At 44.2% G+C, this 14,287-nt stretch overlaps 1 non-coding gene across 1 annotated transcript; it reads right to left on the bottom strand.

Moving 5' to 3' along the window:
- Window positions 1–5,370: 5,370 nt before the first annotated feature.
- TRNAN-GUU (transfer RNA asparagine (anticodon GUU)) lies at window positions 5,371–5,444 on the bottom strand. The gene has a single exon. It is a non-coding gene; the product is annotated as a tRNA-Asn (tRNA).
- Window positions 5,445–14,287: the final 8,843 nt, after the last annotated feature.

Below are 14,287 nucleotides of genomic sequence, written 5' to 3'. Positions count from 1 at the left end.
TCATCTTTTCTTATATTGGATTTTAACGCAGGAAACACTGTGAAGTAAGCAAAGTTGGAATGCCCAAGTCAAAGACCATTTGAATATTTACAAGTAGATTTGAGACAGGAATAATACAGGGTGGTCACAGGATAACAAATTATAGGCAGCAGATTTACACGACTTGAGGCTATGGGCTGATAAGACGCTGAAAAACCGGAGTGTGGACCAAGCTGGCTAAGACTGACTGGACCCAATGTGGTGCTGGATTTGATGTAGGTTTTACCGAGGCCCTCATTATATGCTCATTAACATACTAAATCACACACCCACCAGTGCCATGACAGTTCTGAGACCAATATGTGATGTAAAAATGGATGGCACCACAGTTCCGAGAAATCTCCACCTTTACCCAGGAATTTTCATGACTATTCCACTCCTTGGTTAGAGAAACCAATCAAGATGAGACCCCAGAACCCATTGTTCTCTGTCGGGTATGCCCGAACTCCCCTTTCTTGAGTGTGTACTTTTTGCTTTGCAATAAATCTCTTCTTTCACTGTTTGCTGACTCATCCTTGACTTTGTTCTTGAGATGGTGTCAAGAGCCTGGACACCACAGCTGGAGTCGAGATCCCACTAGTGTCTGGGGACTTTCCCCAGGCCACCAGTATCAGATTCTATTCCATTGCTCAAATCACAAAACATCGAGTGGAGAGTTCTCCTTGGAGACCATAAAGGAAAGATTCTGTGGCATGGTGGCCAGTTAGGCCACTGGAAGGCATGGCAAAATATTGAAAATGAGAGATTAGGTGACAGTGTAGTAATAACTGCTGAATACTAAATATTTGAGCCAGGCCCCATTCCCTGGATACTGACAGGGAGACACATTGCCCAGGTAGTAGTGGAGAAATACTTTCTGGGTATCTGACCAGCCTTTGTGGAAAGAACTGGCACCATCCTGCAGATGTAACCGCCTGATGGGTTCTTCCTGCCCACTGTACATACAAAATCAATTCATGGAGACCATGGCATTGAGGTAAAGAATTTAATTGACACAGGCCAGCCACGACATGTGGGGGACAGAGTTATTACTCAAATCGATCTCACTGAAGACTTGGAGGTAAAGGGTTTTCAAAGACAGTTTGGTGGGGAGGGGGCTAGGGCTTGGGCGGTGCTGATTGTTAGGGATGAAATCACAGGGGTGTGGAAAATGGCCATCCTGCACTGAGCCAGCTTCTGAGTGGGGGCTAAGAGACTGGTTGATTTTGGGGCCAAATGGTGCCATCCAGTAGTCAGAAATGCAAAAGCCTGAAAAGACATCTCAAGAGACCAATCTTAGGTTCTACAATAGTGATGTTCTTCACAGCAGTAATTGGGGAAGCTGCAAATCTTGTGACCTCTGGAATAATGGCTGGTAATTATTTAACGAGGCATACATCTTAGTAGAATTCAGGCCCCTTTCATCCTCCTAACTTGGTGGCCTTTCATTAGTTTTACGGGGTAATTTAGTTTTGGGGAAGGTTATCATTTTAACCAACATTTTTGGCTGTCCCCAACCTTTTTGGCACCTGGGACTGGTTTCATGGAAGACAATTTTTCCATGGAAGGGGGTGGTGGATGGTTTCTGGATGAAACTGTTCCACCTCAGGTCATCAGGCATTAGTTACAGTCTCATAAGGAGTGCGCAATCTGGATCCCTCACATGTGCAGTTCCCAATAGGGTCCGAGCTCCTATGAGAATCTAATGCCGATGCTGATCTGACAAGAGGCGGAGCTCAGGTGGTAATGCTCCAAAGCCTGCAGCTCACCTCCTGCTGTTCAGCTGGGTTCCTAACAGGCCATGGACCAGTACCTGTCTTGTGGCCCTGGGGGTTGGGGACCCCTGATTTAAACTATAAACTCAATTTTTCCCAAAGATAGCTTGGGAGAAATTGCACAGGAACGAGCAAAGACAGCTAGCCTGTGAGGCGAGAACCAAGATGGAGTCAGCCATGTCAGATTTCTCTGATTGTCATAATTTTGCAAAGGTAGTTTCTGAGCGACTACACTGGACACTTGTTAAAAACATCAGACAGGTTTTATTGTATGTACTACAGTAGACAAGAGAGACCAGCAGAGAACTGAGCTCAACCTCAAATACAGCAGGAAGAGTTGAAGATTATAGCCAATTGGCAAGATAAGAAAGTCAGTGGATGGAAAATTACTAAGAGGAACTTGATTAGCTATCAAAGGTGGTTGGGAGGACTCTTGCTAAACTAGACTCAACAGTATTCTTTTCTAAAACTGGACTTAGCAGGCCAAGAACTAATAGAGAAAAGGGCTCAGAGGAAACTACTAAGGTTTGGTCAAAGATGGAGTCCTTGTCAACTCTAAATTGAAGCTTCTGCAAATAAACGAAGACCAAGCAAATAAAAAAAAGCAAAGGCTATTTATTCTGAGCTTGCTATGGCAGGGAGTCAGCCACTGTTACTTGTGTTTTGGCAGAGACTTGAAGGCAGTCAGAAGGGTGAGAAAGCTTTTTAAAAAGAAAGGCTTCAGGTATGCTTGGACTGGAGGCTGTCAGTATGGTGACGCTGTAGATAGATGAAGAAAATAAAAATATTTTACCCCAGAATATATTTCTTTGGTATATTTTAAGATGGCTGTCAGAGAGCCAGCAAACAGAAGTAACTCTGCAAAACTGTCTTTTGTAGGGGAAATTTACACCTGCAGAGAATCTGCATTAATCCAGCCTTCCCTTGTCAGGATTGAGAAATAAAAATAAGCCCTAGGCCCTACAACCAACTGAACAGACTCCCTCTTGGCTGACAGGACCACAGAGAAACCTTGAAAGCTGTTTCTGGCTGTGACAGGATAGGAGGTCGGACGTGCCCCCTTAAAACCCCTCCCTCACTAACTGCCATTATGAGGCAGGAGAATAGCAGAGGGAATTGGAAGTTGGATAAAAGGCAGAATGAGTAAAGGCAGAAACAGAAGCAAGGTGATGGGGCGGGAGAGCAAGAAGCAAAATAAAAGGCAGAAGTTGAGCAACCTAAACAAAAAGTAAGATTAAAAAAAGCAAGCAAGGCCGGGCACGGTGGCTCACGCCTGTAATCCCAGCATTTTGGGAGGCCAAGGCGGGCAGATCGCCTGAGGTCAGGAGTTTGAGATCAGCCTGGCCAACATGGCGAAACCCCATCTCTACTAAAAATACAAAACATTAGCTGGCATGGTGGTGCACTCCTGTACTCCAGGCTACTTAGGAGGCTGAGACAGGAGCATTGCTTGAACCCAGGAGGCGGAGGTTGCAGTGAGCTGAGATTGCACCACTACACTCCAGACTGGGCAACAGAGAGGGACTCTGTCTCAAAAAAAAAAAAAAAAATAGCAAGCAAGGACCCCATTGCTGGCAAGATCCAAACCAGTAAAGGGGCAGCTCCTCAGAGACAGACATGTGCATTCAAGAAAAAAAGTATCCTTAACGTGACTCCATATGATAATCAGCTCATTAAAACTCATGCATATGGACTACATATCTTGCATGTACTTAAAATTATGGGATGGAGACAATGTGCAAGCACACGAGGGCCAAAGTAACTAAGCAAGCCACCTATCAATCTAAAGGCAAACACTGGCTAAAGATTAGGCATCCTTGGGAAGAGAAGAAAAAAAAACACACATAAAAAGACCCAAAGTACACCAAACTAATACTGATCTCATCTGCCACAGGTCAGCCCACTCTCCCCACTCCAAGAATGTTACTGTGCTTAATAAACTTTTGCTTTGCTTTGCTGCTTTGTGTGTGTCATGTACATTCTTCGTTTGGGACACCAAGAGCCTGGAACTGCATGGCACCATCTGGTAAGAATTAGGATTTTTTTTTCCTAAGGGTTAACAAACCAAGTCTTTGGAAAGATTTGCTTCACTACTGTTATCAACCAACAGCCTGATACTTTCCCTCCCTTTTGTGGTTTTGACAAAGCAAGCAAGCAGCATTCCCTCCTGATAAGAGACCACCGACCTAGGAATGATTCTGGCCAGACTACAGAGGATGTACAGTGAGAGTTTTCATGTCTTCTGCTTCAGCTTTTGATGTCAGAGGGCCACAAACTCCACTCTCAGATGATTGCTAATGCCACCATTTTATGAACATGGGCCCCATGGAGAGGCACAAAGCTCAACTGCACTTCTGCACATTTTTCCTCTTATAAATATTCATATTGGAATATTATTTGGTACTGCTTCCATGAAAGACACATTTGCAGAATGTACTCAAATTAGAAGCATTATATAAACACTATAATGCAGCAGTGGTGCATCCAGTTCTCTCTTTTTTTTTTTTTTTTTTTTTTGAGACAGAGTTTTGCTCTTGTTGGCACGATTTCAGTTCACCGCAACCTCTGCCTCCGGGTTCAACTGATTCTCCTGCCTCAGCCTCCCGAGTAGCTGGGATTACAGGCATGTGCCACCACACCCGGCTAATTTTGTATTCTTAGTAAGGATGGGGCTTCTCCATGTTGGTCAGGCTGACCTTGAACTCCTGACCTCAGGTGATCCGCCCGCCTCGGCCTCCCAAAGTGCTGGAGTTACAGGCGTGAGCCACCACGCCCAGCCCCCAGTTGTCTATACTATACAAATATCTGCAGTGTAGACATTTCCACAATGACCAAAGATATGTGTACAAGAATGGTGACTGCAGCATTCTTTGTAATCCTAAAACCATGAAAACAACTTCATCCCAAAAACATTTTTTCTTTTTTTTTTTTGAGATGGAGTCACACTCTGTTGCTCAGGCTGGAGTGTAGTGATCTCAGCTCACTGCAGCCTCCACCTTCCAAGTTCAAATGATTCTCCTGCCTCAGCCTCCCAAGTAGCTGGGATTACAGGTGCATGCCACCACGCCTGGCTAAAACATTTTGAAAAGGGTTAAATAAATCATGCACAAACTGAGGAAAAATACTGTTTTCAAAAATGGTGGAGAGGATCCCTATGATGATAATGATTGCACTGGTCACATTATTAATAGAACAATCAGTAAATCCAGGCACATCCTGGAGATAGTACTGAACTCCTATTACTAAAATATGAAAAAATGGAGGCACGTACATTACTCGTTTAAGCGTATAACGGACTGAATTAGAATTTATCACACCAAAAGTGGGTTCCTAGGTATCTGTTTCAGGATCCTGAGTTACACAGGTGTAAACCCGCCATTTCAGGAGATACCCGGTTAAGAATCGGATGGGGGAGGTGGGCTGGCCCTTGACATGGATCAGTCATAAATTAGGGGTTTGGGGCTGGCCCTTAACGTGGATCAGTCATAAATTAGTGGCTTGGTACTCCGGGAAGATAAAATCTTCCCCATTTGTCTAGTGATTGACAATGCGTGAATGCTTTAAAAGTTGCAATCAGCGTCCCTGGGTGGGCTCGAACCACCAACCTTTCGGTTAACAGCCGAACGCGCTAACCCATTGCGCCACAGAGACAAGCACTGCCAGTTCTAATAGGCAATATAGGAAGGGCACACTCACTAAACTTCCTCCGTCCCTTCTATTCTCAGCGCCCGCCTGGCAGGACGACTGAGCAAGGCTTTGGAAAACCAGAGAGATTAGAGCGGTGAGTTGCGCTGGTCACGTTGGATACCTGCGCGTTAGGAGATTCTGGAGCCAGACGGAGAGCCGAATGGCCTTCGCCCGCCCTGCCCCTCTCTTGCTTCAGAAGCCCCCAGAAACTCCGCGGTCGGCGACCCAGCCCGAGCCGCCTGAGGTCCCAAGGGAAGCTGAACGCCTGGTGGGCTCCCGGGATGGTTCTTCCCGTTCTTTGTGCCGCCTTCACCCAGTGAAGGAGCCTGTATCCACCCTGCCCAGTCGCTTTGGGGCTGCTGCGGAGCTTCCGCTGCCATCTTCGGATCCTGTGTTCCCCACGGCGGCTCCACCAGGGCAGGGATGGTGGTGAGGGTCGCTCCTGGGTCCCCTCGCGGGGAGCAGGGTCTGGCACTCACTAAGGCGCACGACTAGGACTTGTCGAATGAATCCATCGTCTCCTTTAGCTTTTAATCCTTTAAAGAGCACTGAGAGTGGAAATCAAGAGATTTTTTCCATGGGGAAGTTCTTTTTACAAAGCATTGATTTCTCGGCACCCCGCGGGGCGGGCAACTGGCAGGGCCTCTGGTGAGCCTTCTGCCGGGTGGAGCTGCGGGGGCTCAGCTGGGCGGGGGTCGGTTCCTGGGGCCGTAGGGTGGGAGCGGGGGAAGGGAAAAGCAAAAGCTGGGAAAGAAGCCAGGGAGACATGAACCAGACATCCAGACCTCCTGAAAGGCTCGTGCAGACGCACAGGCGGGATCTTCTGGAAGTGAGAATTGTTTTTGTTTATCTATTGTAGCAGAATGGGGAAATGGAGAGAGAACCTGAAAGAGCCCCAAACTCGAGGACCTATTGCTCCCCAAGAATAACATCTTCCAGAACTAGACAGAAACTAAGCGTCTGGAAACCCTGAAATCCTTGGAGGAGTAGCATCATCCTGACCCTCTGTGTTCCTTTTGGCAAAGGACTTGCTTCCATTGTTTGTTTGTTCAATTGTCTGTTTGTTAAATAAATAAAACTCTTTTCATATATCTTTAAAAGTACGTTGGTTCTATTATTTTATGATTACAAACAATGCTGCAGTCATCATTCTTCTACACTTGTCATTGGCCACTGGTATATTTCCATAGGGTGGAGGCCTGGAGAGCAGTTGTTCCAGCATAGTGCTTACATAGCTTTTATTTCATTCCGTTTTCTTTCCTTTGTTGCTTTATTAGCTATAACCCTTTTCTTATTTCAGTGGCTGCTTTAGGGTTTCTGGGATATGTCTTTAATTTATCACAGTCTGCTTTCAAGTGTCATTATGTCTCCCTTTCTGGCCTTTATCCTAGTGTTATGTAATTTTACTTTATGCATTATAATCCTTGTGATTCATTATTATTACTTTTATTTATTACACCAAATATTTTTTAAAAGATTTAAATTCTAAGAAAATGTGTAGTACATGCTTTCTAAATGCCATTTCCAGTATTCGTTTCTTTGTATAGGCTCACATTTTTATCTGGTATCCTTTTGCCTCTGCCTGGAGGACTTTTAATAAGATTTCTTGTAACGTGGGTTGGTGAATTGTTTTAGCTTTTGTATGTTTTTCGATGTCCTTATTTCACTCACAGTTTTGAAATTTTATTTTTGCATAGAATTCTAGGTTAACTTTTTTTCTCTAGGTACTTTAAAAATGTTACCATTTATGAAGCATTGCCATTATAATATCATCTTTCTTTCCTGTGTTTGTAAGAATGGCATAAAGCCGGTTTCTTGCGGTGGTTATATAATTTTCAGAATGTGTACTTAAATTTAAACTATTAAATTTTACTAAAAAACTAAAAATATTAATCATGAACATCCTAGATTCATCTTAAATTCCACCAACAGTGCACTTAAAATGTGCCCAACCTGAGGGTCAAACCTACCTGCTGACGTGTAATTTGTGTTTGTGAGACATTCTCAACAGCATTTGCTTTCCCTAGCTGAGTGATTTTCCTCACATCTGAATGTCTTCAGTACAAAAGGAAACCTTTGTCTTTGCAAAAATACTTTCAAATATTCTTACTCCAAGTAAGTGCATTAAAAACAAACTTCTCAGTTGCATCCCTGGAATCCATGGAAAGCCCGGGAGAGACAATCAAGTGCTTCAGGATCAAGAGCTAAACAAGGGAAGACAAAGCGTGGCTTCTTCACTAGGAATCCAGCCAAAGTCAACTGATTTGGTCTCCAGTGGAGGTCGGAACTCGGTTCACCAGCGACGTGAGGACCCGGCCCAGAGGAGGCGGACTTTCTCTTCCTGGTGCCTTCAGATAGGACATCTAGGATTTCTTTCTTTCCCTTTGATCTACTTCTAACTCTCCCGTTCTATTTCTTCAAGACCTTTTTCGGATCCCTACTGCGAAGGACCTAAGGGGCAGATGCCCTTCCCTAACGGTCCCTCCCTGGCTGAGTGTCTTCGGAGCCCAAGCTCACCTGTAAGGTTACTGCCCGCCGGAGACAGCGAGAGGACCAAGGAGGGCGGCGGGTGCGGTGGGAACCACAGAGTCACCGCGCACCTGCGCCTCGCGGGCTCCTAGCAAATTGAATAAATGATCCCTGAAGCTTCTCTGCAGGTCACAGGGAAGGGGAGGGTAGGGGTCGACCCGCGGAAGAAGCTTCAAGAAGCATCGGGAGGACCTGGCCCTGCCTCTGGGCCTTGAAAACAGGCCTGGCCAGGCTGATTTTGTCGCGTAGGCCCAAAGAAAAGGGTCAAGGGCGGCCCAAACCCTGACCTCGAGATTAAGGCTCTTAAATGTCTGACGGTTTTGAGACTCGTCTGTAGAATCGATCCCGCCTGTATCCGGAGACCAGAGACTCCTTTGCCAAAATTCAGAGACCAAGAAAGAGAAAGATTGGGCAGATCAAAGTCTGTAATTAACCCAAACAGGAAACGTAATTTTTCTGACAAATTGTATGTGTGCTCTGAGAAAAAGACTAGCCTCAAGGAGAATCTGTTTTTTTGGCTTGAGTGTAGGGAAGAATGGAATTGCCACCAACAATGTTGCGTTGAAACGGCAGGTGCATCAGGCTGTAGATGTGAAGGAATTAAAAATATTTCACCCCAAAATACATTTCTTTGACACATTTTGAGATGTCTGTTCAGAAAGCCAGCTGCAGAAGTAGCCCTGCAAAGTTGTATTTTGTTGGGGAGATTTGCATCTGTAGGGAGTCTGCATTGATGCAGCCAAGTCTTTCTTTGCCCAGATCTAGGAAAGATTAACTGAGAGTCTGACAGCTGTAAAGGTCTGAAATAAACTTTTAGGGTTTACTCTCTCTGAGAGCTGCTACCTGTAAGGTTTCATTTACATATTAAGACCACCTTTGCTAGCTAAGCCTCCTCTTCTCTCCCTCCTATAACCTGTCTTGCCCACAATAAATGGATATACCTCTGACTCTGATGGTACCTGGTTTTGGCCATGCTTTGTGCCCTCATTCATTCTGTTACCTCGAGATGGTGTATAAGCTTCTGCATCCCATTGTGGGTAGGGTAGGGTAATCACTCTGTGGCCCTCCCCATGTACATGTTAGTACATTTTATGCCTTTTCTCCAATTAATCTACCTTTTGCGAGTTGATATTTGAGTGAAACTTCAGAAGGTTAAGAGGGAGGGTTTCCATTGGCCCCTACAGTTTTGGAGCTGTAAGCAGGATAGTAAAGCTCTGCTCTTCTGGAAGCTGCAGTGAAGAACCCAGGATCTGATCAGCTGTCATTAGGGTAAGAATTTTTTACCAGCCAGGCTCCCAGCCTCCTTCTCTGTGTGGAATCTGATCAAGTGCACAGTAAAAATCACTGTTTCTTTTCCCTCTCCAAAATCTTGATTAATGGGAGAAAAGGATTTGTGTGACTAGTCTTGGGTGTAGTGACTCTGGTGTGCTTTTTGGTTCTTTGTGGTACCAATTCATATTGTTTAATCCCTTTCTTCCCACAAAATGTCTTTTCCTTTGTCTCTACGTGTTATTCTGTCATAAAAGGGGGTACTGGTTGAGGTTCCTTCTTATCTTATTTTATGTCCTTGAGAGCTTGACTTGTGACAAAGTGGGAGCACTTTCTCTTGGTTTCCGCTATCGGGTAAGAGGTGGTAATTTTCAGGTCATATTAGGTGGCCTGTCTGAAAATGGCTGGAAACCCGAGTACACTTTTTGTTCTAACTATGTCAAGCTCTTGGGGTTTGTCTTAAGAAGTCCCATCCCTTCGAGGCTTTTGCCGTCTCAACTCTTGTTGCCTGACTAGTCCTAGAAAAGCTCAATCCCAAGAGGGCCTACCTGGTATCACAGATTCACAGGTCTGTGACTGGAAGCCTCCACAAATTTGTGGGTTACTGGAGGCAAACATCATCCTTAACCATCTGTGGCCTACTCCTTACATTGAACTTTTTTCTTGGAGGGGAGTCTTTGGGATTGCCTCTTCTATGCCCTTCCCAGGAAGTTAACCTGGAAAATGACATCCTGGGCTTTCCACAAAGAGGCTATTTGGTTGAATTGCTATTGGAATAATTATACCATTGGATATTCTAGTTGCCAATGGCCTGAAGATGGATCCCTTAAATTAGACACCTGAATTAAAAAAAAAAATTAGAGATCTCTTATTTGAAACGGTTGATAGGAAGATCAAATTAAAAGAAAGGCACATACTAGTGTGATAGCTACCCTTAAAAATTCTCTTGACAATATTGTCTGTCTTGTGTAGGGAAAAAATTCTCTTGACTAAATTAAAGAGCAAAATTTGATCCAAAACAAAGTTAAAATTCTTCATAAGCTCAAACTGCCTGCTCTGGATCCCTTCCAGGAGTCACAATAAAGTCTGCTCTACCTTGCAGTTTAGTACTTAAAGTTCTGTGCTTTTGCTGCCATAGCCTGGGTTCAATTTCCAGTCAGGGAACCAGTTAATTTTGGCTTGATATTTGTGTGACTTTTGACTTTTTGGAATACCCATTTATTGATCCTTTTCCCGTTCATGGGCAGCTTTTTTTGTTCTTTTTGTTTGTTTGTTTATTAAGACAGATTCTCACTCTATTACCCAGGCTGGAGTGCAGTGGTGCAATCTCGGCTCACTGCAAACTCCGCCTCCCAGGTTCAAGTGATTCTCCCACCTCAGTCTCTCAAGTAGCTGGGATTACAGCCACCCACCACCATGCCTGGCTAAGTTTTGTATTGTATTATTAGTAGAGACAGGGTTTTGCCATGTTGGCCAGGCTGGTCCTGAGCTCCTGACCTCAAGTGATCTGCCCGCCTTGGCCTCCCAAAGTCTTGGGATTATAGATGTGAGCCACCACTCCTGGCCATTGGCAGCTTTTGATTTCCTGTCCTCCCAGCTTCCAAAGTTTATGAAGAGAAATCTGTTGATAATCTTATTAAAGATTTCTTACGTGTGATCAGTTGCTTTTCTCTTACCGATTTAAAGATTCTCTGTTTTTGACTTTTGAAAGTTTGATTATAATGTGTTTTGGTGTCGGTCTCTTTAAGTTTATCTTACTTGGAGTTTGCCTGGCTACTGTGTTTGTATTCAGGTCTTTCATCAAATTTGGGAAGTTTTCAGCCACTATTTCTTCAAATATTCTCTCTTGCCCCTCTCTCCTTCTTCTTTATAAATTCCACAATGCAAGGCTGGGTATAGTGGCTCATGCCTGGAATCTCAGCATTTTGGGAGGTCGAGGTGGGAGGATCACCTGAGGTCAGGAGCTTGAGACCAGCCTGACCAACATGGAGAAACCCTGTCTCTGCTAAAAATACAAAATTACCCAGGCATGGTGGTGCATGCCTGCAATCCCAGCTACTCGGGAGGCTGAGGTGGGAGAATCGCTTGAACCCAAGAAGCAGAGTTTGCGGTGAGCCGAGATTGCGCCATTGCATTCCAGTCTGGGCAGCAAGAGTGAAACTGCATCCCCCCACCCCCCACCACCAAAACAACAACAACAAAAAAGGAATTCCACAATGCATATGTTGGTCCACTTGATGGTCACTTAGGCTCTGTTCACTTTTCTTCAATCTTTTTTTATTTCTGTTCCTCAAACTGGATGATTTCCATTGCCTTATCTTCAGGTTCACTGATTGTTTCTTCTGCCTGCTCAGCTTTCTTCACATTTGACTTTGAATCCCTCTAGTTAATTTTTTATTTCACCTATTTTACTTTTCAGATCCAGCACTTCTTTTTTGTTTCTTTTTTGATTTTCTATCCTTTATTTATATTTTCATTTTGTTCATGCATTATTTTCTTGTCTTAGGCTACATCTTCCTTTAGTTCTTTGGATACCTTTAAGACAGCTGTTTCAAAGTCTGTCAAGTAGCACATCCAGCAGGTTGTTTTTTTCTCTCTCTCTCTTTAATTATTTATTATTTTTCTTTTCATTTTCTTCCCCCATGACCAAATCTTAACTTGACTATCAGGCATTTTTCAGTGAGAATTTCTGTTGGTTCATTTTTTTTTTTTTTTTTTTTATTGTTGTTGTTGAAAACTGGACATTTGAATCTACTAGTGTGGTTAACTCCAGAAATTAGATTCTCCTCCTTCCTCAGGGTTTGCTGTTTTTCTGTTATTGTTTTGTTTTTTGATTATTGTAGGTTGTCTCTATGCCAAGGATCAGCCTGAGGTATAAACTTATGGTCTTCACAGATGTTTTCTGAGCCTGAACCTTTCCCTGGGTGTGTGGTCACTCCCTAATTTTACCTATATATGCAGTTATTCTTGAATATTTTATCCTTTAATGTCTGGCTCCCAAAAGGGGAAAAAGAGAAAAATTGAGGGAGGGTGAAAAAAGGGTACCATCCCTTTAAACTTTCTGGAAGTTGTTTCAGCTTAGGGTGAGGAGCTTGCTACAATGGGGGAAGGTACAGCAGTAGCTGCCAGCCTCTTTGTCTCTGTGCTGCAATCAGACATTAGAGAACAGAGCCCCAATGTGTGTGTGTGTGTGTGTGTGTGTGTGTGTGTGTGTGTGTCTGTGTGTGTGTTTTGAGATGGAGTCTTTCTCTGTCACCCAGGCTAGAGTGCAGTGGCATGATCTCAGCTCACTGCAGCCTCCGCCTCCTGGGTCAAGTGATTCTTGTGCCCCAGCCTCCTGAGTGGCTGGGATTATAGGTGCCTGCCACCACACCTGACTAATTTTAGTAGAGACAGAGTTTTACCATGTGGGCCTGGCTGGTCTTGAACTCCTGACCTCAAGTAATCCACCCACCTCGGTCTCCCAAAGTGCTAGGATTACAGGCATGAGCTACTGCACCTGGCCCAGACCCCCAATGTTTGGAGACAGCATTCTTTTTGCCCATTCTGGATCCTGAAAGATGTGTGCAGCTTACTGTAGGAACACAAGCTGACTGCCTTGGGGGTAGTGTTGGGTAGCTGCTATTGTGCTAAGGGCCGAAATTGACTGAAATTACCTACAATTTACCATCTGGGCCTTCCTCTGGAAGTTGCAAGCCTTCAGTAGGCTCCAGAGTTCTGAAATATTTACATCAGACAGATCCTGCCCGTGCAGTTGTTGTGTAGATTCCAGGTGCTTCTCATTCCACCATCTTCCCAGGATACCCTCGGACCTTCTGGATTTTGAATTCAGTCAAGTTGTTCTCTAACAGCTGGGGTGAAAGCCAACAAAGATCCTGCTAAGAAAGCTCCCTGGAAAAAAAAATGTTCAAAAGTAACACAAATATCAAACTGGAAAGAAATTGATTTAGGAACCGAACCCAGGTTGTCATGGTGAAAAAAGGAGCAGAACCTTAGCTACCGAACTGCAGCCTGGGGTATGAGGTGACAACCATCACTTTTTTAGTTTGGTTTGGCTAGCAAAGGTGGCTTTGTTATACAAATAAAGCCACTCAGGTAGTCAAAACCTTTATTTTCTGTTTTTTTTCTCTCTCTTTTTTTTTTCTTTTTGAGAAGGAGTCTTGCTCTGTCACCCAGGCTGGAATGCAGTGGCGCAATCACGGCTCACTGCAAGCTCTGCCTCCCAGGTTCATGCCATTCTCCTGCCTCAGCCTCCCAAGTAGCTGGGACTACAGGCACCCGCCACCATGCCTGGCTAATTTTTGTATTTTCAGTAGAGACGACGTTTCACCGTGTTAGCCAGGATGGTCTCGATCTCCTGACCTCATGATCCACCTGCCTCGGCCTCCCAAAGTGTTGGGATTACAGGCATGAGCCACCGTGCCTGGCCCTATGCCTGGCTAATTTTTAAAAATTTTTTGTAGAAGCAGGGTTTCGCCGTGCTCCCCAGGTTGGTCTCAAACTCCTGAGCTCAAGTGCTCCAACCACCTTGGTCTCCCAAAGTGGTGGGATTACAGGTGTCAACCACTGCACCTAGCCTCTAAATCCATATAAATCAATTATTCACGCACTGAGCAGAATATTCAGGATTTTTTTTCTTATAATATAAATGATGTGGAAAACTGGAGAACCAAAGAAGAACACCAAGACTATCTAAAAGTGTTAAATTTTTCATTAGAAAGAAAATGACTTCATGACAGTTCTTAAGACAATGATAGAACTTGGGGAAATATGTATTCCTTAATGTTTCTATGCATTTGCAATAATAAACAATGAAAATATGGTTAAATTTTAGAAAGAGATAGGCCTGTGGTATTGTCACAAGGGTATACAAATACTGAGAATGACTGCTGAGGCAGTGCTCTCCATTGGTGGTGACCTTCAGAAGAGACCTGTGTTTCCACATGGCCTAGACACCTGGAAGGCAGAGATCCTAACATTCCATGACACCCCCACCTTCTAATTCTGTT

This window comes from Pan troglodytes, chromosome 1, assembly GCF_028858775.2.
Source record: "Pan troglodytes isolate AG18354 chromosome 1, NHGRI_mPanTro3-v2.0_pri, whole genome shotgun sequence".
Taxonomy (NCBI): Eukaryota; Metazoa; Chordata; class Mammalia; order Primates; family Hominidae; genus Pan; species Pan troglodytes.
The sequence above is the reverse complement of the archived record's forward strand: the minus strand, read 5'-3'. Positions and strand labels throughout refer to the sequence as shown.